Source organism: Anas acuta, chromosome 2, assembly GCF_963932015.1.
Source record: "Anas acuta chromosome 2, bAnaAcu1.1, whole genome shotgun sequence".
Lineage (NCBI taxonomy): Eukaryota > Metazoa > Chordata > Aves > Anseriformes > Anatidae > Anas > Anas acuta.
The window spans coordinates 40,357,168-40,384,712 of NC_088980.1; the positions used below are offsets into that span (position 1 = coordinate 40,357,168).

The window sequence follows — 27,545 nt, forward strand, 5'->3', positions numbered from 1 at the left end:
ATAGGTGCAGTAGGATGACATCATTTTGATCCCAACTTGATGGATTTTTCCATTTGCAGGATCTTACACAGTAATTCCCAATTAATTTTGGATGTTGAAATTAATGATTCAACCAAAGTATCAAAAAGGACTCAGGGCTATCCTTGCTCACAGTATTTTTGCTCACAGAACACAGTATTTCTTCTAGTATAGAACTACTTTTTGATCAACCATTTTAAAGTATTTTCTCTAAAAAGGACCTGCTGCCTCCTATCCAGTAAAACAAGGATGCACTTCCCTGTAGCAGATGAAAACTTAAGGACAAGCATCCTCCACACTCTCTCAGTATCCCATGCAGGTCCCAGAGCAAACACACAAGATATTTCTTTTTAAGTTTGGGGAGAGAGCAAATTACTTTGTATTAGGAATTCTATATAATCTACTAGAAATTTAGCCTACCCTTTCTACTTGTATGGATATTCAGATTTCAGATACAGCACTTCACTATGAAAAGCCCTACATTAAAGATGGCATTATGCTCACAGTATAACTGAAGAGAGTTCTGAATTTATTCAAGATGTTAGTTTATATCACAGAAGGGATTCAATAAACATCATATATAAATTATTACTTTTCAGTGATCTTAATACAAATGTGAACTATTAAGGAAGCCAATGAAATATTAGAAGATTTATGACCAGAAAAAAGAAGTGCCTTTGGACTATGGATCTACTCAAACCATAGCAGAAACTGGTTCATTACTATCACCCATCAGTGCAGCATGCAAAACCTGCCAGCTCAGCAGCACTGTACCCACCACGAAGCTTCTTCATGGATCTGCTCAAAGACTTTTAAACCTTTCAATGGATCACGGTAAGTCACCACTGAAACAAGAGTGAGCTGCTTCAGCGGTGATTTTGGAAATTCTGTGGCTGCCTGTACCACATAAGAGCCTTTGTTCATGGATATGTGGATTTAGAAGGCCTGAAGGAACTATTATGGTAATCTGGTCTGACTTCCTGCCTGGCACAGGCCATAATACCTCACGCAGCAATTTCTTTACAAAGCACAAGAACTTGTAACTCTACTAGAAGATATTTCAGAAAGAGATCTAATCTTGATTTAATTACTCTAAGTGATCTACCACATTCCTTTCTAAGCATTTCCAATGGTTAATTACACCTACGGTATCGTATTTCCAATGTGAACTTGCTTATCTTGCTGTGTTTTTGTCTGTTGGAGCCCTATCCTATCTCCCTACATAGATATTTTTAGATATTAACCACATCACACCCCGAAATTCTCTGACTTGAGATAAATAGTTTGCCTGCCTGGCACATCAAAACAGAGATTCCTGAATCCAACGCACACAGCTGCTGGGGGTTATTTTTCCTGGTGGTATTACAGATAGCTTTTGACTATATAGACTAAAAGAGAAAACTCAATTCAAGTACGAGAAGAAGCCACTGAAGATCTTTAATAAATTTTCCCAGCTTTCAGAGCAGTAATGCGTTTGTAAGACCTCAAAATTTGGGAGAAATAGCACTGCAATCTGGAGGGTTTCTCTTCTAACTTAATTGATTAATTCAAGCTCCAACCAGATCATTAGTTCCTAAATACTGCAGTTAACTCATAAAGAAATCAATGGCCTATGGCAGGTGGTTTTCTACTACATCAAAATCACTTATAAATCCTGTTAACAGAATGAGCCAGTACTTCTGCAGGCACTGCCAAGGCAGGAATCCCGGAGCGTACAATATGTACCCTAAACTACTTCCAGTTGTGACTCCGGGAAACAAAATGAGTAAATTTCCACTACTGCTGTCATGCTATATTACTTACACATATTACTTAGACGTTTATATTACTGTAGCATACAGAAGCTCTGCATAAGGCTCTCTTGTGCTAGGTGATCAACTAACAACAGAGAGAGCTTAATTCGTTTTTGCAACATTTGGCCAGTTCTTGTATGGCTGAATCCTGGTGAGGAGACAGGAGGACTTGTGTCCTTTCTGGATCGTGGACGCTGATGAGATCAGTGTACAAAGACTGCTCAGAACGAGAATTTCCTCTGGCATTTACTAAATCCCTGTACTACCCATGTGATTCTCAACACATTATAAAGTTCCTTAACTGACTGTATGACAGAAGGGCTTTCAGTCCTTTGCACGGACCTGATGCAGAACAGCAGCATCTTGCTGTGTCTCTCAGATACATTATGTATGCACACACCTTTGTAACTGCATATACGTGCACAAGCACATGCACTCCGTGTACCAATACACAGCAAGAATATCCAAAGCTAGGTTGTCTGCTATTTACAACATCACCTTAAAATCTTCTGCAACAAAAAATGTGATATGACACCTCATTGCTTTTTCACAACGCTTCTGTTTTTTTCCACTAATATTTCACATTTCTACTCACTTGTGGCTTCAGACAGTTTACATTTTGCATAGCTTAACTGTTTTTTTCTTAGCCTCCCTCCTACCTATTCCAAGGATGTCCCTCTGAACTAAGGAACACAGTTCATGCAGATGTATCAAGTTTTATTGTTTTAAGATGTCAGAAGGTTAAAAACCCCTTCATTTTAATTATGCTTCTCTTTGGAAGATGTCTGACTTGAAAACAGAGTGCACAGGGTCCGCATAACCCTGAAAGCTTTTACTTTAATTACCAATAAAAAACAATTCAGGCAAATATGGGTAAGAAGGAAAACAATTACTAATAACATTTCCCTTCCTCAGTATCACATGAATGGCTACAAAAACTGAGAAATTACCTGAAAACCAGCAACTGAAAAGTAACTTCATATTTCTGTTACTTTCTGAACAGGTTCCTAGGGCAGCTGCCTGACTCAACAACTTGCTGTTACACACCTGGTTATATGTTATTTGACATTGCTGCTTCACGATATAAGCACACAGTTTTCTAGATAATGCAGCACATGGAAGTCAGCATCCTCGCTAATGATGAAAGAAATAAAAAAATTAAAACCCCATTTTTTAAACACCCCTTCCAGATGGCAACATACAAAAAGAGCACTTTCTGTGTCTTGCTTAGCAGGAGGCAAATACAGTATCAACTTCCAGAATGCAGCTTGAATCATGTCATATAGAAGAGGAGAAAATATTTACTCCTAGAATTTGCTCCTTCTCTAAAGATCCATTTAATTACCTGTGTAATTCATAAGCTCTCACCACCATACCTCACAAATCAAAAATCTGTTACAAGTTACTCATCAGCATATATTCTAACGTTTCATTTTCAAACTGCAAGAAAGTTCTCCTTACAAACATTTTAATTTCCCGAGTAGTGAAATTTATAAATTTTCCATGGGCAAAAAGATGTTTCCAAATCTATGCAGGTATCTATTTGTGACTAAGAGTAAATACTGGCTCAGTAACCATAAAAAATCGACAAATGTCACTTCACTCATTCTGCAATATTACCTTCTTTCTTTTTTAATTTGTGTTTTGTCATACTGACCCACTCTGTATCTAGGATCCACTCTGAAATGCTTAGCATATTTCATAAAAATTAAGTTCAACTGACTCAAATATTTTACTAAAGTGGAATAACAAATTCTTACCTTATTAGAGCTTCATTTTCTGTTCTTTAACTGAAAAAAAAAAAGTAAAGAAATGTGTATTAAAGATCTGTTTGGTAAAAATACTTTTCTTTATTTCAGTTTCACTTCAATCAACACAAAGCTATGGGTGTCTTTTTATATAACTGAAATGAATTTCCGTTTTTGTGATAGTTAATCACTCTCGGCAACTTGGGAGGTATTTATTTATTTATTATCTTAGCTAGACACTGTTTCTGAACAAACATTTCAAATACTCTGGAAATAACAATACAAACAACCAATTTAGTTAATTCACCACCTGAACTGCAGGCTGGTTAGGTATGCTTTGTAGGCTGTTCAGTATTTGTATTGCTATTACTTGTATTTAACACTGGATATTTTTTCTTTTAAGATGGATTTGCATTTCAATATGCCCATTCAAAGCTGGAAGTTTTGTTGTATGTTTGTTTTTAAATAAGCCAGGTTCTGCTCCATCCCAAAACAGGTAAAGTCAGTGCCAGCTGTGGAAGAATGAAAGCATCGCGCCATTTTATTAAACATCTGCTTCAGCTAATCCATTCTAAAAGACACGTTTGCTAACAGCTTACCAATGTACATTGGTACATGTTTTGAAACCTCAAAAATAAGTAAGCTGTAATACTCTTATGAAAAAGTTCCAGCATGACTCAGAACAACTGATGAATTTTGAGGTCTGCAAAAATAATAATAATGTAAGTAACCCTTCGTTTCTTTGTGACTTGTTCAGTCCCTCACAACCAGCGAGGGCTACTTACAGGTATAGAAGCATTATTACTGGGAACTGCATTCTGGTAACTATGAAGTAAATGGGAATTTTGGCCACTAATATATACACGTAGAGAATCATATTTTATTTGATTTCATTTTCTAAATCAGTAAAATACGCAGAATGAAGTAGAAAACACAAAGGCAAGTCTAGTAAAATGACAACCATTATTGTTGAAAAGTGGAGAGAATCACAGTGAGTTGCAGGCAAAGTGTCTCGGTCTCGAGCACTCTGTGTACACCTCACTGGCCATCAATCAATGCATTTAGGGTTTTACAGAGGGAGGGAAAACAAGAAGGGAACTTGTTCGTCTTTGTCAAGGATGAATTCAAAGCTTGTCCTCAAAGCATGGGATCAGTGCCACGGCTGAAGATACAAATTCTCAGCTCTACAATGAAAATACTATTCTGCAGGGGACGGAGGAGTTAATAACACAGTCCTCTAAGAATGGCTGTGAGTCTGTTGATCTACAGCAAGAAGAGCTTAAGTGAATAGTAGAATCACCTCTTTCCCTAATTTAGAGCATGTTCACTGAGTATTTTATGAGACCTAACATGGGCCTGTGTCAGAAAAAGAATGAGTAAACATGAAAAGAGACATTCCTGAAGTGCAGAAATTCATCAGATTAAACATCCATTTTGTGAAACAGCACGAGATCTCATTTTTAAGAATCAGCTCATCAGAGCTGACATTTACAATGTCTGATTTAACACAGCTGAGCATCTGCACACATGTGCCTACAAAGGAAAGGGAATAACTATAAGGTCATTTCATTACTTAGTAAAATATATCAGAACTCATAGGTTTAATTTTCTGCAGCTCTTTGTTATAATCAGCTGGTAAAACATGCATCAGCGCCAGATTACTTCACACTTCCCAATCTGGCTTTGGGTCACCACTAGAGATAACTTAAGACAGGTTTTGCATACATTACAGGAATCAAGGGACAGGACCAGTAGGTATTGTATCACTGGATGCTACGCAGGATTTCAATAGGATTGAACGGGATTTATTACAGCATGAGCCAAATCCTTCTTACCTTTCTCACGCAAAACATCCATTGAAGCTAGCCAGAGTGCAGCTGAGGACATTTTATGTCTCCGATTCTTTGTTATTCACCTGTCCCAGTACTACAGTGCTCCACAGCACAAAGTTTACAAGATCAGCAAATGACTTTGTGGGCATGGAAAGGAATATGTCACAGGATGGCCTGTTTGAACCTCAAAGCAGGTACAGAGGGAAGTCTGAAGAAAACTTGAAATCATTCTGGACTTGTGACAAGATCCCCAGCTTTTGAAGCGAAGTATGTCTATGCTAGAAACACTCACAGCATGGACTGCTTTGAAGCATATTTAACTCATCCTACGTACTTTTAAAAGAAGAATGAAAGCTGACTTTGGCAGGTTTTATGACTTCAAAAAAAATAAATATATATCTTCTAACATGCTTAAAGAAACAGTTGGCTGAAGTTTACCTTATCTGGTCTAGCAGCTGATAACAGAGCAATCTATAACAAAGCCACGAGCACCTCCTATCGCATGTTCTCACGGGACCCCCTGCCTGCCCAGCTTGATGGTCCCAGTAGAAAGTTGGTGAAGAGGGCCACTTCTAGAGAAAGAAGTGCAGGTTATTGTTCTCTATCAGGTAGTAGCAAGCTTCTTTCCATCTTCAGATGACCTAGCACCTCACCAGTCAGAGTTAACCTCCACCCCACCGTGCCCAAAACCATGCTGGTAAGTGAGGCTCCAGGCACTCAGCATGTCCTGCAGAAGATTTGTCAGGCTTCCTGCCCTACCTGCCTGACACCTTGGCGAAGAGCTTCATGTGGGCTCCCTGCACCTACGTAAAAAAGATAACATTTCCTGTTAACTGTCTGCACTGCTTTCGTGCTTAATGACCTCCTTGCTTAGGTGGAGAAGATCTCAGCAACAAAAAAAGACATTTTTATTGCAGTATTCAAATGTGTCATATTTCCAAGCATATGTCTCTTTACAGTAAAAACTGTACTTGTTGCCTGTCACCAACTGCATTAACTTTGGATGCACTCTCAGTGTTTCTGCTAGACTGCCTCAAGAGCACACGGCTACCACTGGGCTGAACTAAGCAGCCTACTGTCTGCACTCAGCGACAGAAGCCTCTGTAATTTCAACGAAGTGTTTAACGTTATCCTTTCAGTTCAGACACAAAAAATCATAAATCTCTTTGCAAGCTCCATCTTTCTCAGAACAGCTCGTTATGAATTGGTTTTATAAATACAAAAACTAACACTAAAAACCTACTGATGGAAACTGTTTTAACAACGTGCTTCACTACTGATGCTCTTCATGAGTCTTAGAGAATGCTCACCGCCAACTGCAGACAAACCACAGAAAATTAATACTGCCAAACTGATTGGACAGCAGAATTGATATAGATGAAAATTTCCTCCTTTATCAGACTTTGAAAACTCTTGACTGCATGGAGTTGTACACATAAAAGGGTTCTTTCTTGCTTCAGTCATTCTTGTTTCATCTTTTCTGTCACACACTGTTTAGAAGATATTGCAAAGCTGAAGCTATGGCAACATTTTACCATTCACCAAATCACGGTTTTGATCTTTATAATGCATACATCCAAATAGTTAAAACAAGTTCTTTCCAAATGATTAAGCACTTATCCAGTACATAGTAGGACAAAAGGCATCCAGGTGCATTCATGAAATTTAGATATAAATTAAATATTCTGCCTGCCTTTGAGCAGGTATCATATGTAGGGATGAGGGCACTCCTCTCCTCTTATACATACATCATTATCCAACAAAATACCATTCATCCTATTTTAAATTACTTCTATGCACCTGAAATCCTTCACAGACCGCAACTGGAGAGACACAACTAGGGGAAAAAATCTTTAAAGTTACCAAAAGATCAAAACCTTTTCAGCTTTCTAGTCTTCACCATTGCCCCAGACTTTGCTTCAGTTTACTTCTGTAGCCCCTGCAGGATGCTCTGATGCTCAGAGCTCCACAAGGAGACCAACTGAGCAAAGCAGCTACAATTTCCTTTTCCACAAAAGATCACAGAAAGCCAACTGAGCCTGGAAAGGCCACTGAGTTCTCACTCCATATGAGCTGAGGAAGGAAAAAGAAGTGGGTGGGTGACCAAGAATCCCAACCAGGAGATAAGTCCATTCCCAAAGCCACCCCATTAATTTCAGCTTTCAGTTCTACTTAGCAGCTCCCACTAAGAATTAAAACACACAACAGTAACAAACAAATAAATAAAAAACAGGGAAAATCTCACTGACCTCCCTTCTCATGATGCAAAATCTGCTGGCACAGAAAAGCAATTTAATCCTTCCTGCCCACCACTCTTGACTCAAGGCCATTTGATTTCACAGTTCCAGCACTCGCAGCAGTTAGCAAGTTGTGCCATGCACTTTGTAGAGTGAAAAGCCATGGCTGCAGCATGCCAAAGTCTGAACCGTGACAGGCGCTTTCATTTCTGAAACATAAGACGGTCTGAATTGTTTGGTGCTTCCTTACTGTGACTCGGTCTCTGCGGGTATGGGAAGGCTGCAGATACGCCTGTTTGCACAGCCCAAGCTCTCTGCAACATACAGATGCATCCTGAGAATGTTTACTGCTAGTACAATGCTAATCATAACTATCATGCTGGTATATGCTATCTGCAGGATAACAGACTAGAAGAAAGCCCATGTTTAGATTGGGCAGCAAAGACAAGATTGTAGCTGGAAGGCAGACAACACATAAAAAAGCTTCGTATAAGGCATAGGTACAGATTAAAAATTAACCATCATTGCCAAAAAAAGCAATGATGAATACAACCCCAGCTGCAACTACAGATGCCTACACATAATTGCCAACTGCAAGAGGAACATGCGGTCTGTGCTCTGGTACCCCACCAGCATGAGCAGCACCACTTCAGAGCTAGCCTGCCCTTCTGCCCAAGAAAGAGCTGAATGCAAAGCACAAGCCTCTTTCCTCAGCCATCCTCTATTACTGCTTTTGATGACTGGATGTCAGAGATATCATAGAATTCAGTGATTTACAAGCCAGAATTCTCTGGGGGTCTAAAGAAGACTTAACTTTCAGCCAGGTAGGTTGCCCTTGCTGTTCAGAGGTGGAATAATGAGGAACCAACAATCACCACTGCTATGGTTAGCTGTTGCCCAAGACCATCCTAAACAACTGAAAATTTACAGCTGCTTTACTGGCAAAGATATGGAAATGCTACAAATAAGCTGTCCAGAAAACATTATCCTTTCTAGCAACTGGTGAATCCACAGATAGCAATGTCTATGGTCCTGTTTTTCCAGTACTTCAGCTACAAAGCTCTGCTTTAACAAAGAATTAACAAGATTAAAAGCTATTTTGGCTAGTAGACCTTCAAGTTCCATTACAGCAGATTGTATTTACATTATAAATATTAATGTCACAATTTTCCTTGACTTAAAAAAGGACAAAGAGAAATCCATTTACTTTTAAAATAAAAACTACTTTAAAAGTAATTGTTTCAAAACCACATTTATTTTTCTACTCTTTTTGCAAATTCTACTATTTGTGCCATTAAAGAGAAAAGCTAACATATTATTCTAATGTAGGGATTGCATAAAATTCAAGAGAGCTAAGCAGGTCTCAGAAAAAGGCAGCTATTCTCTCTGTGCATGACATAATCACATGCCTTAAACTTAATTCTTTTTTCCCTCTGAAAGGTATTTGGGGATGCCATCTCTGCAGGGTCTGACCCAGGACTACCAAAGCCATTGCCATGACTCACACTGAAGGCAATGAGAAACCTTCCATTCACCTCAGGCTTGAAAACCTGACCTAAGCTCAAGAATTAAGAAAGGCACCAAGGTGCTGAAAACCAGCCTTTGTATGTATTTTTGAACTACTAGCATTCGCCATTTTTCTGAGTATTGCCCAAAATGTCACAAAACACTAACAATATTCAAATCTAGGTGCACCTGCAAGTTTTAAATGCAACATATGAAGGTGGCAAAACAGAAAGTGAGGGGGGACTGGGGTATTTATCCCTCACAAACACTGTACTTACAGGTGGAAGCTGCCATCTCTGAGAGTGGAGATGCAAACAGCTGCCTGGAATTTCCTCATCACCTCACTGAAGAGGAACCCAGAGAGCTGGCAAGCTGAGACAGCCAAAACAAGGGGAGATGAATTTCATCCTTAGGTTCAAACCAGACACCTGATTTTAATCGTTGTCTGTGTGTCTTGAGTAAGCACAAACTACATGAGAACTAAGACTCGGACCTTCAAACCTTTGATCAGAAAGCACATATTTTCCTGCTTATACCCTCTCCACTGTATGAGAACAATTATGGTTGTTTTCCAAGGCACCAAGGGTTGTCTTCACCCTTGGTGTGCTTTCTGTGAGATGGCAGAACAAACATGGCCAGTGACTTGGCCAGAATGAATGTACAACAAACATTGCTGTATAGTATCCCCAGCCAGTGCAGGTCATTGCTGAGTCCTGGAATGAAACAGGACAGACTTTGCTACATTATCTTTTTCTGAATGCCAATCCCAACCCAAGATGTTACAGAGCTGAAAGCTTGGCAGTCTCCACCTACTCGCGATACACCCAGAATGCTTATTCGTTCCCCAGAACTTTTTGTAAAAACTGAGTCAGTGGTGCAAGGTTTTCCTTGGAATGGCAGATGACATCCATGACATCAGTACACTGGAATGCAGGTCTCACAGTACCTCCCATCCAAAACTAAAGCAAAAAAGTGCTATGAAGGCAGAGGCTAAATATATGCATCTAATGAAAAAGAGAAAAACAAACAAAAAGCAAATTGTGGTGAACTAGTCCATAGCACATTAATCCTTCAAGATCCCATTGAGGTTTTGGGTTGATGTATTTCTTTCTTTTGTTTCGACCTGTGTTGTGCATGCCCTCATTTAAGTCCCTATTTGCCCCAGTGAACAGCCTCAGCGCAGTGCAGAGATGTGGCTACAGACTGCATGAGCAAGCAATACATCCTTCAGCTCTGCACACATGTGGAAAGTTACACAAATACCCTAAGAAGAAATAAAATGGTAATCTGCCATTTGAAAGTCAGAGCGAAGCAAGCCTAAATAGGAGAGTCATTTCTTCTTTTTTTATGGTACAATAATGATTTTAAGGAGTATTGCACAACTTGACATAATCATCAGGCCAGCAACTCTGCTGGGAAGTGTTTCTCAAATGGCACTTTTGGTTGCCTTTATAAGAAATAGATAACGAAATAGAAACAGGTATTGCTAAGAAGTGCTTTGGAAAATGTCCCCCTGTGCACAATATATACGTATACAACTACACCATCTTCATCACACATCTTCACTGAAAGGCAACTGCACTTAATTAGTCCTCGCAGCTGCCTAACCTCTCTTCATCATTTTTAGAGCAGTAAACATTGCTACTGACAATAAAAACACTTGCTAGTGATAACCAACTATGACTAAACTCAAAATACTGTTGAATCAAGACTTTCTGGCTAAGCTAAAAGAATAAAAGCCTTAATAAATTATATTTGCTTTATTATCTGGAGCTAAGGTCAAACAGGCTGAAGCTCCAGGGTTTTTATGAAGGGTGGAACTGAGCTAAACTCTGATTAAGAGACAAACTGACAGATTTTAACATTTGTTTAGTAAATAGGTAGTGATGTATCAAAACCACTGTTGCAATAGCCTTTTATGTTTATTTCTACCCAAGAAGACTGGGAAAAATTCAATCCAAGTACTGAGATTCAAAAGTACAATCATTTACATTGAAAACATCTGAACACATGAGTACCAAAAAGAGGGAAAGTGGTATTTTCCACATTTTGGACACTCCATAGGAAAGTTTAATTTACATTTTTTTATTTTTAGAAATACAATGGTATTTGCATGTGTTGTTTGTTTTTTTTTTTTTTCCCCTCCAGCATATCACAGATAATACTCAGCTGTCAGGTTTATGAGGCATTTGCCATCGTAACTCAACAGACAAATCCTTCATTACTAATAGAGAACAAATAATGGGGATTTACAAAGCTGTAATTAAACTGAGAGGGTTTATGCATAAAGATGCATTGAAAGAAATACTATATGCAAAATCATATTTTAAAGAAATCCTCTGAGTATTATCACCATTTATGCTACAGACCTTTCTGCAATGTTTCCATAAAAGGGATTTTAAACGCATGTCCTCCCTAAAGGATGCCTGCAGTCTCTGCCAAGGTCTCCTACGCAGGCTGAATTTGGTAGCATATACCTGTTCTACGGTTAGCACACGGAGATAAATGAGCAGACCAAACTCTGAACCCAAAGCAGTAAACCACACCAAAGACAGATGATGTACCCCAGCAAGCTGCCAAAGCATGCCAGATGCTGCAAGTCTTGGCAGCAAAATGGGAACAGAGACCAAAGGGTCCCCATCAGCAGCCGTCGAGCAGCTGCATGGTTGCATGAGCAGAAGAACATCCAACCGAGGAGCCCGCTGCAGCTACCAATCATGTCAAGTGCCACCAGCACAAACATGACAAGGAATAAGGAGAACACAGTGCTGAGGACAAAGACCACGCTCTTTTGTTTGTGCTGGACCACCTGTGTAAGAGGCATCAGTCTCTGAGGATGCTCCAAAGCAAGCCATGGGCCAACTGCCAGCCAGCTTGCCCCACAACTAAAGAAATGCAAAAGCAAAGACACCTTCAAGCACCTAACCGTCTGCACTAAAGAGGACATTAAGTTTCACTTTGAGTTTCCTATGAGAAGGATCTAACTTACAAGTTGTTCTACAATATGGTGCACACTCTTTAGTTAGCAATGGATAACACTATTTCTGTTCTTGTCAAGTCGATTTCTACATCTTCTCATAATCAAATACTGAGTCAGAGGTCACAAAAAAAAAAAAAAGTCAAGATATTTTGTGTAAAGTTATCCTGAGATCCTTTTGACCCTACTGGCTTACTGTTAAACTTACTGAAAATGGGAGAATCTGACTGTTCGCTATTCAAGAAACTCCAGTAAACTTAACCAAAATTACTTTCGCAAAACTCTTCTCTAAGATCTGTGATTAATTATCGTAGTTCAAATTTTGCAAATAATTAATTATTGGTAGGCAGTATGTACCGGATTTTCAAGGTTATCCTTCAACACTTAAAACAATTACTAATGCTATATGGGACAAAAGGTACACCAGCTGATTAATTGCTTTGATGGAGAGAGGCACTACCAGCAGTTAGATGGCAAACAGGAATTCAGATCCAATGCAACAGATGTCAATACCCTGAGTAATGTCTCCCATGTAAAAACTAAAAATATATGTATTAATTACAATGTTTTAACTTCTGGCATGGATCCCTGAGCTGGACAGGGATGCAGGATGGCAGTGCGACGGAAATGTGCAGGAAAAAATATGATGGTATGAGGCACGTGCAACAAACCCATGGTACACGGGGTATTGGCAGGGGGAAGACATGGGTACCATCACCTCCACGCTCCTCCCAGGCCTGCATGGAGCTGATGGGGAAAGGAGATGCTCAAAGCCCGCTTGTATGGAAGGGGGGCAGAGAAGCAAATCAGAGAGAAAAGTGGGGAGAGGCAGAGATCTAATTATCCACAGGCAATATTAGGCACAGAATATGCTACTTTCCTGTTTCTATAATTCATTCAAAAAAGGCTCTCATAGCATGTTTTGCTTGGTGGTTATAAGGAAGGAATTCTCTTCTGCAAATGCATCAGAAGTACAATATGACAAAGCAGCTGAATATTGCAGCTAAGTTACAATGGAACAGAAATTTGCATTTTTTCATGTTACAAACCAGAAGAGCTTTTGTTCCATATAATATTTCAACATTGTTTTTTAATTTTATTTTTTTTTTATTTCAGGCTCAATCTATGACGTCAGTATTTGGGATCAGTCATATGGGCTATGTAATGGAAAAGCTCTATAACTTATCTGAATCATTATTTTATTTTGTTCTCCTGTGGTTCCAATTGTTCATTGTTAATTAGATCCAGCCACAACATCTCATTGTGCAAAAGGCATACTCTGTTTTAATCAAAATCTTGGACTGCATTTTGGATGGCATCTTCAGCAACTTGGACAGAATATTCTGTGGTTTCCTCACCGATGAAGAATCAAAACGATTAACTATGAGCATGTCTTCCAGTGAATGCTGACAGCTATTATCAGGTTGTTTTGATGAACTTCTGCATGATACATGGAATTATTCTAGATTTTCTTGTATTTTTTTACATGATTTCTTCACTCAAAACAATACTGAACTGTAAACCTGTCACATAGGATGTATCCATGGTGAATTCCAAAATCATTTTTGAATTATTCATCTTATGCTATCTTGAAAGTCATGTTGTAAACACAAAAGATGGCTGTGCTAGCCGCATCTATTTGAAATCAGACCTTTTTACTTATGATTTTGAAATGATTTTTACCATTGTTTTAGCACTGCAGAGAAACTATTTCTGAACAAAACATGCCAACAAGTGAATGCTTACGGACTGCTTTCGTAGCCATGCTTCGGTGACAAGGTACTGATTCAGGTTATCCTCAAAGGTATTTACTGGTGACAAGATCTGAAAAATGTCTCCTCGGCAGGAATAAACACAGTGCTCCACTTTTTCCTATCAATACATAATTTGTCATCGAATGGCACTCCCGATCACAGTGCTGCTGTTCTGAGAACCCTCCCGAGGTTTTACATTTGCCCCCCGATATGTACCCATCTCTTTTACATCACCCCATCCAGCATCCTCCTCCCAGTGTCCTCCCTCTGCTGAATCACAGACCGAGGAACTGACGTCTGCTCTTGCCTGATCACCTGCTCATAGCATCACAATCTCTAACTGCAAGCAAAAAGGAGAAAGAGCCACTACATCACTGGGTGCTGTAAGGACAGTAAAATTATAGAGAATCTTGTTATCCAGACAGAATTGTCTGGAGTTCAGGAAAACAAGACCATCTTTAATGGAACCTTGTTTCCAGTAAGAACTGAATACCATCTTTCAGATGTTTTAGGTTACGCGCTAAAATGGACTTACGCCAAATCATGAGTCACTTCTGAAAATTCACAATCCTGTATCTAGTATCAAAAGCCAGCAAAAAAATAAATTCCTGTAACTATTATCAAAGTAGCACCATAATTTGGAGAAAATTAAAAGCCCATTTTTTTTTATTTTTTTTTTCCCTACAACAAAACAAACCACCACAGAAAAGATTTTCAACTGACAAGGCTGGAACAAAGGGAATAAACACATGCAATAACACACAAAAATAAGTGTCTTCCTTACATGGGGAACTATTTTATATTCCTCACAACTAAACACCTTTTGCCTGTATTTTAGATGAAAAAAACAAAATAGCAATGAAAGTTTGTCTACTTTTCGACATGGGGGTACATATGCTAGCTGTATCAGACCAGTTCAAGCACTGCACCTCCAGAAGATTAAACCAAACAGATCATATTTCTACCGCTGCATATAAATGCTAAGGGTCAAAATTCCCCCAAATATACCCAGAAATACTCTCATTAACAGCAGTTTGCCTTGAATGGCTTGAAGGACTGATATTCCACAAGTCTCTCGTTCTGCTTTGCCCTGAGTCCACATGCTGTTGCTTCTGCTGCCCAGCACCAAACCCTGCACTCACACTCACAGACAACAAAAAGCAGCCACCAGCGGGAAAGCAGCTGCTTCCTTGTCGCACAGTTTCTGCATTAGTAATTCCCAGCCACTTCCATAAGTGACTGACAGCCATAAACTTTCTGAAAAAATAAAAAATGAACATAGCTGAAATTGTGTCGGTTTAACACTACGGCACAGAAGACAGCAGCTCTATATGCCAGCACAGCAGGAAAAAACTAAATTGCTTTTAATAGACAAGCATTTAGTACAACTTGTATAATCCGCAGTGACATTTCCCCCTTTCTATTATGTAAGCCAAAAGCTAAACTTTCGCTTTTATACAGTATGCTGGCTGTCTCCAACAAAGTGGGTAGGGTGCTTTATCAGCTTTCTCTCCATTTTTGAGATATTTTAGCAGCAAAGGAGGAGAGACTTCTCAGATTCCTCAGGTCCTTTCCACAACTACTGTCTTCTGCTGTGCTGTGTTTATGTTGCTATGCAGACATCAATTCAACGGGCTTCGACAGGCACTGTTATTTGTTTGTTTAGCACAGCTCATATTTTAAGTCTAAGAACCTCTATGAGCAGTTTAACTCTCCGCAGAAAATCATTTAGAAGATTAAAAAAAAAAATCCAGGAAATTCCACTACGAGATGGGATTTCAAAAATCAAAAAAAGGTCGATACATTTTGCTAGCCTAATCCCATAATACCTTTTTTTTTTTTCTTTTTCTTTTCATGAATTTAAGAAAAAAGGAAAGAAACAAGGAAACCAGTAGCTAGAGACATCAAAGTTTTTGTAACCACCCAGGCATGATACAGAAAGTAAGAATATCTACAGAATACCTATAAATGTATCTAAAGTGCCTATTTTGCCCTAAGTTTCAGCCAGGTACAATCCCTAATTTTTTATACTTTCTGATTTTCAACACCATGGCTGCAAAGACAACTCAATGCCTATGAACTGACCAAGCCTTGTTGCAGAGCTCCTGACCCAACACCTTCACACAACTCCAAGGATGCCCTGGTTACCCATGTGCAACCTTCACAGCCACGATTATCCATGAAAAGACTCTCAGAATTGCATACAGCAGTGGATTCAGAGAGATCGGGAACTGCTCAGAAAGAGCAAACAGGTAATGACAGACCTGTTCTGGTGGAAAGTGAGTTTATAACCCCCAAATATTTAAATTAATAGTCAACTATTTCCCAATCTTTCTGTCCATCTGTCTACCATTATCCCCCTCAGTGCTGCCGCAGGCTAAATCTGGTATCTTAATCCTAACCCTTTCAAGATAGCCAGCTCCGATAGACTTACTTGTTTTTAATGTGTTTTGATAGATAAATAAAGCTCTCTGAGTGCCAACAAATCTGCATATTTAGGATTCAGTACTCAAAGAAGCACTTGATTAAAATCTAGTGATTTTGCAAGACAAGTTCATAAGGGCTACACATATAGCACATAGCATAAAAAGACCTCATCAGTCAGACATTGGAGTGCCAGCGTGAGACATGAAGCATAAAAGAAATCAAACCTTCAAAAACAACAATCTCTAGACAAATTGATTAGGCAATACTGGACAAATGAGCCTTACAGGAGACACTTTATGATGTCTATATGCCAAACATGTTTACAATTTCTCTTAAAAATATCATCCAGCATTATTCTGCTAGCAGCAGATAGCTCGTGTCATGTCTGCCTTCCCACACTGTGTATCCCATAATAAATGACACTGCCGTTACGAGACAGCATGTTCCTTACAGGTACATCTCACCTCCCAAACGAGCACCAACAGCGCCCTACTGGGATGCTTCCAAAGAGGGCTATCAGCAGCCATCTCCACCTTGCTCCATCAGAGGCATGCCCTCACCCCTCTGACAGCACTGGGGGGTGGCCCTGTAGACTGCCCATCAGCCTAAAAACCCCCTCTCCTGAGGGAGAATCGGGCATTTTCTGAACTGTACAGCCCACAGGAACCAGGCTCCCAGCTATGGTCTTACAAAGAGCAAACCCGCCAGCTTCCCAGTGACTGCATCACAAGGAAATTTGCAGAAAAATGGCATGAGAAGGACAGAAATCCACAAAGCCACTAACAAATGTGTTTACAAATCTTGGGATGCTCAAGCAGAGATCGGTGACTGGAGTTCAGACTCAAGATATACCATGTACCAGAAAGGGATCCCTGTCTTCCACCAAGAGTTTGTACAGAGGTTAAGGAGACCCACTGTGTCAGTGGTTTGAGAGAACCGTGTGTGCAATTTGCACCTGCTGATGTTGTGTCTTGTTGTTTTTTGTTTGTTTGTTTTGTTTTTCAGAAAATAGATGCTGAATTAGTCAAACAACAGCCTTAAATTTGTCTTGGTGCAAAAAACATGGGGGGAGGGGAGGGGTGAAGTACTTCTGTTTCATTTTCTTTCAGATTGCTTTCCAATTTTATTTCAGGCAGGTTCTGAGACAGTACTGCTGAGTGCAATCTCTTATCTCCCAGAGAGACCCCTGCTGGGGGCAAGGTGCTCCTATCATGGTAGCACCACCACCATTTTCCCCTGTAACTACTTAAGCCCAGTTTTACATTCTAGAGGTCGAAAAGCAAGGAAGGACTTCATACGCTTAACTGGGATGCCTCCTCCTAAAAAGGATTATACAGAAAAACTGCAATTCAGATTTAATAAAGCCTGCAGTCTTTTCTGCAGAGGCTTTATGAGTCCTATAAGCATAGGAGAGATTTTCATTTATCAGGCAGCATACACGGAAGAGCTTTTCATGAGGTGATTTTGAAATTCTTGGTCAAAGGTTAACTCGGTTAGTAACTTCAAAGTACAGAAAATCTTGGAGGCCAAAAGAATACAGGGGCAAGGGCTGCCCTAAACGTAAAACTTGGTGGACATGTTACAGACCTGAGACCAGCTCCTTACCGCACATGAAGCAGCTCCCTGCACTTGCCTCCCTCTTTGTTTCGCTGAGAAGTGAAACGAAAAAGCCCGTTTCTGAAAGTTTAAAATATAATCAGATTTTTCTGGCTCACGGCGCTGAAGAAGGAAAGGCAGTTTCACTAATTAAGATCTGAACTTCTGCTTTGACTTCAGCCTTTCATGATGTTACTAGATATTTAAAAATATGGTACTCACTCATTGCAGGGTGCAGCTCCCGCAGGGCAGTGAGTAATGGTTTTACTCCTGCTCCAGTACTGGCAGCAGCATGTTGGACTGGAAAACGAACCTCTATTTCCTATCTATTTCTACAATCAGTTTATCTATCATCTGCTTAATTCTTGCTCCCATATGTATGACAGAAACAAAGCACTGAAGTCTTGGTACTACGCTGAAATACATTCGCAAGGCTCCCATTGACTCAGACAACCAACCAGAGACACCGACTTCCGAGGACAGAATTCGTCCCCGAACAGCAAGTCTGTAGTCCACATGAAAAATTCATGAGTTAAATCTTTTCACTCCTTTTATAAATAGGAGACAAAATGAGGGAGTCATCACAGGGAATGATTCAAAATCTAAACCTAGAATATCATTTTAAGGAAAGATCCTGGAAATAGAGACAAAGTATTCCTTTCTCATAACATAAAAATCATAACATCATAAAAGCAAAGGATTAAATTATTTTCTTTTTATTTTATGCAGGGTTTTTTGCTTTCTTTAGTTGAAAAAATTGTAAAATACCAGCCAAACATAGTAGTGAGGTATCAAGCACAAAATATAAATCTGCACTATTATATGCCTGAGTATGTTTTGCTGCAGACCTGAATTCCTCCATGTTCCCGAGTTTTGCTTTACTCGCAGGCTTTCATGCTTCTCTAAACACAGCCATTATTTTGGTATTTTGTAACTAACTCTGTATTATGAGGTGATATTAGCTGTGGGGGTGACAGCTGGCAGGAGCTTTTGAATCGAAGGGTCTCTTTCTAACTGATACACACGCAGCTCTGTATTAGCTCTCACAAGATGCAGTGTTTACTAAAGATGATTACCCATGAGTAAATAATGAGTCATGATATCCTTAAAAAAAGCAAACACACAGAGTTAAAGAATAATTTCCAACATGGGTAAACAGACAGCACTGCAAATTGGATCAGTTACATGCATTTTTTCATAATAAAGTGTTAAAATTATAAAAGCTATAGAAAATAACCATAATTAGATGAAAATAAGTTGGAAGATCTTGGAAAGACTCTCTCTATTTTCATATGCCTGAAAAGCATCATTTACGGACAAACAGACAAATACAATTGTACATAAATACAAAAACAAATGGAAGAGGGCTTTTCATTTGGATGACACAATGGAAACAGGCCACGGTTATTTCATTATTCTCGATGGGTTACTGTACTTACAAACAATCCAGGCCATTGAAACTCCAGATCTTGATAATCAGGATGGAAATGGTACAGTAAATCTAACATTGTAGCATGCAGTCAAACTTCTCTTTTTTACTACATGTTATCAGAAGACTTCTAGCATATTTCCTCTTTTATACTTTGAGAATTTATTGCTGGGGAATTCATCTCCAATCACTGACTGTGGTGAAATATCCCCCCTTTCATTATATGTTTTCAAATTCATGGTTAGGCTCCGAGACTTATTCTGGCATAAAGGGAAAATGAAGGTTATGAAAAATATGCTTATATGATGTCCATTCAAAATACCATTAGTCTGTAAGGTCTTAGCCTGCAACAATCTGCTCCCAGCCCTTCTGAGCAACCTCCCAGACTTCTGCAAATCTCATATGCCATTTTAAAAGAAAAATTAAATGTAGGCTGATGATCTCTGTGCCATCCTGTGACATCTTAGCATCTGTCCGAGTGGTGGCTCTGACACGAGCAAGAAACAGTCACGTCAGATTTGGGAAGTTGTAAAGGACACTGAATTTTTACCATTGCAACTGTGAATGAAACCTCCGTTCAAGGCAGGGTATGGCCACCACATTTTGGGGAGTGATGGATCAAGCAATAATATGTAGACATCATATATATAATAAAAGTATTATACATATAATATTCACATATATATATATATGATTGGAATATATACCAAATCTGACAGTTCTGGCATGGAGACAGAGGTTCTTTTTCCCGTTTCTTCCCTCTGTTTTTCTCCTTGCACACTGCTGAACTGCAGTCTCCCATGCTTTGACCAATCTACAACCTACATATTGTTATTCACAGTTCAGGTTTTTGAGATGATGTGATTTCACATCATAAGTTTTAAAAAAACCTTCTTAACATCTTAAGTAGCGTTTTTTAGAAAAGACCCAGACAGCTAGTGAGACGGGCAAGCCCAGGAAGGATCACATAACCTGTCATACAAGTTTCTTAAATTAAAGACACTTACACTTCTGAATCAGGGTCACATGCATATGCAACCTGCAGTTCTAAGTGGTACTGCTCATTTTTTGGCTGATTGATGATTGCTAAGATCACTGAAAAGGCATCGAGTAGCTTTACTTGACAATGATCTTAACAGAAAAGATGACACTTCTTCCTCAATAATCCTCAAAACTGAAAACACTGCCATAAAGAAAAGAAGGGGGAGGAAAACATGAACACAGGCTGAGCACTTCAACCAGAATAAAGACCCCTTTAGGGTACTTTAACTGCCATAGTTTAAAGCTGAAAGGGAAAATTAAATAACATCTAAAAAGTCACATGGCTCTTTCAGTATTATATACACCCACATTAGGCAAACGAAATAAAATCAGATTTTTGCTGTTTGGCTTTATATTATAGCAAATGTTTCATTAAGAAAAATAAAACAACAGGAAATACTTCAATGTACTTTCCTTTTTTCTTTTCATGATGTAAACAGTTAATTTTCTCAATGTTATACTACACTTAAATTAGGTCAAAGGCATTGTTTAGTGTTCAACACACACAAAACCAAAACATCTCACAACTATCAAAATAGTCACACCAGCGGGGACTGCAGTAGCTGTCTATCCTTCATCCTATCGGAGTAGTTTCATTCTATACCATACAGCTGCTAACACTTTATACAACTTAGATCTAAAGGTTTCCCATCGATCACTTACTTCCAAAGTAATAACACCGTCCCAGCCCAAAGTCTTACTTGTGTTCCTTCGAATAGAAGATCCTGTTATTAAAAATCAAAAGTACTTTCACTTTTTACAGTTGCTCTTTACAAATATTTGCAGACAATTTAGACACGTCACCAATATACTTACGTAGGCACCTTTCAGTCTTCACTAATGCCATTTTCCTTTCACTCCCTTTACTATTTTTCCAGCTCCTCCCTGAACTCTCTCCTGTTTAATCTCTTCTGGTCAGAAAAAATAATAAATAGTGAGGAGCACAGAGCTGGAACATGGTGTTCTAGAACCAGTCATATGTGAGCCATAGGGAAATGGTACAAGGTTGAGAAAAGCTGTGATCTCCACAGAGCGACGTCATGACCTCTATTTACAGCCATAAATCTTATCAGCAAAGAGACAGCGTTCTGCCTGATAGTGCATTGCTTCATTTTTTTCTTCCTGTATTATTGCCATGCCTGTCTTTGCTTTACCAATTCCAGTTACTTCCTCCAATTTAATAATGGCCTAACCAAACAGGGATCTGTCCTATCTGTCCAAGCAGACAACCAAATTTTACTGTCTACACAACCGGTTCAAAGCAGGTAACCCGTCAGGGAAACATCAAAGCCAAGGCACCCTCATAATGTCACAATTCCTTATGTTAACCAAAGTGACAATATTATTCCTAACTAGCAACAGGTAATTCAGCAGAAACGTGAACTTCAAGATAAATTTTGACAGAAAATGAAATAAAAAATTATATTTTAAACTCAAAAAATATAATGCATTTACTGACAGAATCCAGATATTGATCTATGAAATATTCATATATAATATATAACACATTTATTATATTATAGAAGTATCTGATATGTTGTACATCCAGAGAAAACAAAAGAATACCATATGTTAATTTGGTAGTTTCTGTTATAATTATTGATTTACATAATGTTGATCAGATACAGCTTTGATTAAAAAGGGAAGAGCATTAATTACTTTCAACCACTGGCTAACTGACATGTAAAGGTATAAGAAAAGGATTCTTAAGCTGAGTTTTCAAAAAAATTCACCAAGTTGTTCACAAAGATACCAGTAAACAAGAAATGCAACAAAAATCACTAATGAGATTCCATTTTACATTAGAAAAAAAAAGTGATATAGCAAAAGTCTGAAGAAGAAAAAAAAAAAAAACACACACAAAACAAAACAAAAACAAAACAAAACAAAAAAACAAGCAAGAGCTCAGTATAAATTTAATCCCTAAATCAAGATATTAGGCTTGACATATATACAGATGCAGATGGCTGGATATACTGATTCCAAATTTAGTACTGTAGATAAAATGATTTTCATCTTAAAAGCACACTGTAGCAGATCATTTTCCTCACAAAACTGTTGAACTTTGGAAAATATTAAGCTTCAGTTCACTGCTCACCTATCTTTATTTTCATCTTTCCCCTTTCTCAGGCAATAAGAACCACTGAAGCCAATCTCTGCTGTACTTACATACTAAGTTTCATTTTTGGATCCTGACCCTTGGTTTCAAATATTGCAGGAAAATGTGTAAATACACATTTAAAGATACACAATATTGACTGAATTTCAAATATCATTGCTGGGATCGTAACTTCTTTTGCATGACATAACACTTTGGGGCGCTATTTAAACTGATGATCTGTCTTTGAAGCTCACCAAGATTTTGCACTTTGAAATAAAACAGTAATTCCACTCCATTGATATTAACAATTCACTATTAGGAACATTACTGAAGAAACACATCTTAAGGAAATTAATAGCAAAGTGTCACAAAGTCTGCTGGCATCTGTTGCCTACATTCTCGTAGCTTAGATTCTCCATTCTGATATTGTATAAAAAGGAGTAACACCTGCCATTGTTTTTTCTGACTCGATAAAACAGCCGCCATCCAAAACTACAAAAAGTGTATAACAAATGTGAATCCCCAAAGATTATCCTCAATACAGATAAGCTCTCTTTTAAAAACTCAAAAGTAAGCATTTAAACTGTAACTTCTGAGCTGCCCATCTGCTTTCCCCACTTAGCCCTTCTCTCCAGATGGGAAAACAGGTGAGGTCTTGAATTACTCATATGTCGCTCTGTAGTTTTACCCACACCCTTCTTCCTGTTACACCATCACCCAAGTGTTGTGAAATTTGGATCTCCTAGCAGAGATTGCAGGTCTTAAGCTCCACACAGTAATAGGTAAATCTCAGTCCTATTCTATCTGATGCCTTGCAACATCTGCCAAGTTGAATCTCTCAAATTCTTCCTGTATACTGCTCTTTCTGGGCTTCAATATTTTACTCTTAAGGAAGACAAAATGATACTGACATTTTCATAAACATAATCTGAAAATTGTTTCAAACTCTTTTAGATCATATAACTTTAAAAAGCAAACAGTAATATTATATTGCTCTCACTTCCTAAACATAGCCTGTCTCAGGACTGCATAGAGCTTACAGTACATTCGCTTCTTCCAGCTACCCATGTTCACAAATGGCTTTCATTGACTTGAAGAGATCTTTGCAAAATTATGGGATGCTCATCTGAAGCTATTTAAAGGAACAAAACCTAGAGAAGTATCAACAAGATTAGGTATGACGTATCAGGAAACCCTTAGCAACAAAACATTAAAAAAAAAAATAGACTGTAGATTTGATCTTTTAAGTTTCCACTTACAAACGGTAAAGCTCTTCCTTTAAATACCTTTCCTTCTCCATCATTTCATTAATACAGCTGCAGAGTTATGATCATCAAAATGGACTACGGATGTATCTACACAGACATGCTTTGAAGAGACTCAGCTCAAGTTGTAACTTGGCACAAAGCTGAACATCCCAAAGGGGAGCCCAAGCCTTACATTTTACTGCATGTTATGCCTGCCCAGACAGCAAGCACCATCCTGTCAACAATCCACTTCCCTTTTGCCCTCCACCTCCAAGGTGAACTGCCGACAAGCCTTCCTGCTGGTCTTTGCAAGTTGAGGAAATAAAATATGTAAAAAATACTGAGAAATTGAAAGCTTTTAGAAAAAAAAAATCAGCCTGCAGTATTGCAACAAAATACAGGTTAAACTAACATGAACTTATGTTTCGGGCACAAGTTTGCAGCAGCTGCTTGTGGATGATCTCAAGCTACCAGCAAAGGTAAGGAGGTGACTGGCAAATGCCTTGGCTGCCAGCCACTGCCCACAGTGGTCCCCACTGGGCTGTCTCATTAGGTTTGGTAACGGGAGAGGGAAGATTGCTTGATTTCAGGTTTTGTGGCTACAACTCTACCACTTTTTGCTTTAAGAAGTTGGGTTTCTCACTGGAGAGAAACATGTAACCCAAGAAAAAGACCTCTGGAAAAGCTCTGGAAGCCAGGCCGGGCAGCAAAGGTCAAGGGAGAGGGGAGGGCAAGGGTTCACGGAGTAGTTTGCTTATGTAAATTTGGCTTTTTATGCTTACATTCCTGTGAACAAAGCATGATCAGAAAACTACTCCTAAGCTCAGTTAAGTTCTGGCTACTTTTTTATGCCCATATGGCTCTTTATACGGGCTCAAAGGCACTGATCTTGCACACCGGTCCCACATGTGCAAAGGCAAGAGTATGAATTCTGGTTCTAAGTTTGAAACATGCTGGTAACTTCAACACTCACATGGAAAATATGTGTAGGACATTTTTATAGTCACAGAACAGCTCAAGTTGTTTGTGTAGACAGAAGTGGTAAGCTTTGCTCTCTGTTATTTTGGTATGAATTCATAATATTTTTATTGACTCCCCTGAATTTATTATAGGCAAGACTGGTAGACCAGCTTATTTTTAAAGTGTGCTCTACACTTCCCATCACATTGATCTATCTTAAATTATTTATTACTTCAATCATGCTCTAAACATGTGAACTGAATTTCCCCATATCAGACTGTCCATCTCTCTGTCCAACTTTTTCGGAAAGTTTCAGTCAGAGAGTGGCTGTGACTGGAAAGCATCCCTGGAGACTATCTAGTCCAAGCCCCCTGCTCACCCACCTCACGCCCTGGACCACGTCCAGTAGGGTTTTTACTGTCTTCAATGATGGCGACAGTGCAACCTTCTCTGTGCAACATGTGCTAGTGTTCAACCAGTCAAAGCAGTCTTGCCATTTCTGCATAAGTACCCAAATGAATGAACTGTGGTTTGTTTTTTTTTTTTTTTTTTTTGGTTTGTTTGTTTGTTTCTTTCTTTCTTTCTTTCTTTCTGCAAAACTTTAGACTTTCTTTCATCTACTTGAGTTCTCCTGTTCCTTGGAGCAGAGCTTGTAATCTGGCAAGTAAGGCCAATATGTCATGAATTAACCCGTTATTTCTGTGAAAACCTAGTCATAAAGGGAAAAAGATGGAGAGAGAGTGCCAAAGTTTATTTGTGCTCCACAGAAACTTTTCAAGTATTTGGGAGAAAAAAAAAAAAAAAGAAGTTTCATTCAGCTTCTTCAATTTACCAGCTATCAGGCATTTCAGAAGACCTAAAGACAGAAGAAAGCATGCATACTCCATGTGCATAGCTCCATGCCAGGTAACAGGCACTGTAAGGAAGCCAGTGCAGAGCCTGAAGGCAGAGGTATGGTCCTGGCTGCAGAAATGACTGCGGCTGGGGCTGCCCTATCCCCAGGAGAGCCCCGTCACCGGCAGAAGTTCAGCGCCTTGCAGCCAGCTGGCCGTGTGCCTGCCCCATGATGACCCATGGACTGCAGCCCTCACAGCCAGCTGGCCACGTGCCTGCCCCATGATGATCCGTGGATGGCAGCCCATCAAACCCAAACAGACTGGGGCAAAGAGAGGTCCAACCTGGCACATCGACCCCCCAGTCTGGGGCTTGCTTGTCCCTTTGATTTCATCAGATCAGAAGCATGGCCTACAAAGGCTTTGTCCATGTCACATTGGCTGGTTTGGAGCTACAAAAGCCCCTCAGAAGTAGGTAAAAAGTACTGCCAAAGCCTGGTCACTGGGCACTAACCCTTCCTATCTCATAAGAAAGATAAAAAGGAAGGGCTTAATAATGAAGAATTTATTATTAGGCAGTTGGGGGGAAATGCTCCACAACCACAGCTGACAGGTTGGATCCCAGCCGCGTTTGACCAGAAATGGTGAACACTGGCAGCAGGCAGAGCTGAGCCCCAGCCCACGGCCTCCTCACTCACACCTACTTCCTAGGACAGCGAGCACTTCTGCAAAACAACAGAGGGTTTTCTGATGTGAGGCCTCTTGAAAGCATCACAGCAGCAGATCCTTCTGCCTCACAAAACACAGTGCCACCATCCGCTCCTTGGAAAGGACCCTGTCAGAGACCGCCAGGCAGTGCATGTGTGACCCACTCACAACACTTACAATAGCTTGCAACAGTTGAATGCTAAACTGGAGAATAAGGTTTGATACCTTCTTGGTGGACATCTTCTAAGTGGTTTTCAACTCAAAATTCACAATAATCAGTGACAAATTATGGTTACACGTGCAACTTGCAGTCACAGACCACATGCTCCCCATAATGTACATAGCCAACTGCACGTCCTGGGATCTGTTGTTCAGAAATTTCATAGATTGAAACAAAGTTTATAGGAGCTGCAGTTTTCAAATACAACTATCACTACACACTAAGTACCCTGAATAGTGAAGCTGTGCTGTCCATGGACTCTAAACCTTGATTTATCTGCATATTCTCAAAGATCCTGGAATGAAGGCTACATAATCAACCTTAATTCTAGTATTTCTTTTCCTTAGTGCTTGACATTATAACCTTAATAATCAGTAACTTATGCAGTTAAAGAGATGATCCAAGTCATCTGGCCCAGCTAAGCTGTTACATTTAGTCACTAACAGCACTTCAATAACCCAAATCACTTCAGCAAGTCACATCAGCCAAACAGTACAACATAAATTGCATACAGTTCAACAGGGCATATGAAGTACTCCGTGTTCCAGATATAATTCTCTGTATTTGTACAAATAAAATTATACATGAATATTTAATGAAAGTACTCGTTTTGCTTCACAAATGCTTTATAGGCTAACACTCTTTTAATGCACATGTGCATGTATATTCTGGAGTTACACAAATACAACTGTACAAAATCTTTCCCTGTTTATCTAAGCAGATAATGTAGACACTTGACTTTAAAAAAAAAAAAAAATGCTTAAGATAAACCATTCTGTTTTCTGAAGCCATGAACAAAGTCACTCTAAGCCTTACACAGAAATGCTACAGGTCCTAACCTTACTTGAAAGCACTTTGCGCACAAATGCACCCTATTTTTTAGAAGTTAGACATATATAAAAGAGAGATGGAGAAAGAGAGAGAGGAGTAAATTAATAAACCATGGAAATATATATGTTTTTTAATCTAAAGCTAGAAAACAGATGGTATGGTGTCATGCAATGCCAATCCCACTTGTCAAGTGGCAAGGAAGTAGGCAGATGGACCAGGAATGACAAGGCTGTACTAAAGGCCAGAAGAAAAAAACAATGCTAAGGATGAAATTCCTCCAATGTATT

At 39.2% G+C, this 27,545-nt stretch overlaps 1 protein-coding gene across 16 annotated transcripts in view; it reads right to left on the bottom strand.

Annotated features, from left to right (window-relative positions):
- THRB (thyroid hormone receptor beta) overlaps window positions 1-27,545 on the bottom strand; it is a 167,771-nt gene that overhangs the window by 121,251 nt on the left and 18,975 nt on the right. For 11 of the 16 annotated variants that reach the window (XM_068674377.1, XM_068674385.1, XM_068674376.1 and 8 more), the window contains one exon: window positions 3,572-3,601. The gene's annotated coding sequence lies outside the window, so the exon portion shown is untranslated. Of the gene's footprint in view, window positions 1-3,571; window positions 3,602-5,829; window positions 5,964-21,174; window positions 21,227-27,545 lie in introns of those variants that run through there. The other 5 variants (XM_068674384.1, XM_068674374.1, XM_068674389.1 and 2 more) reach the window with 2 other exon arrangements.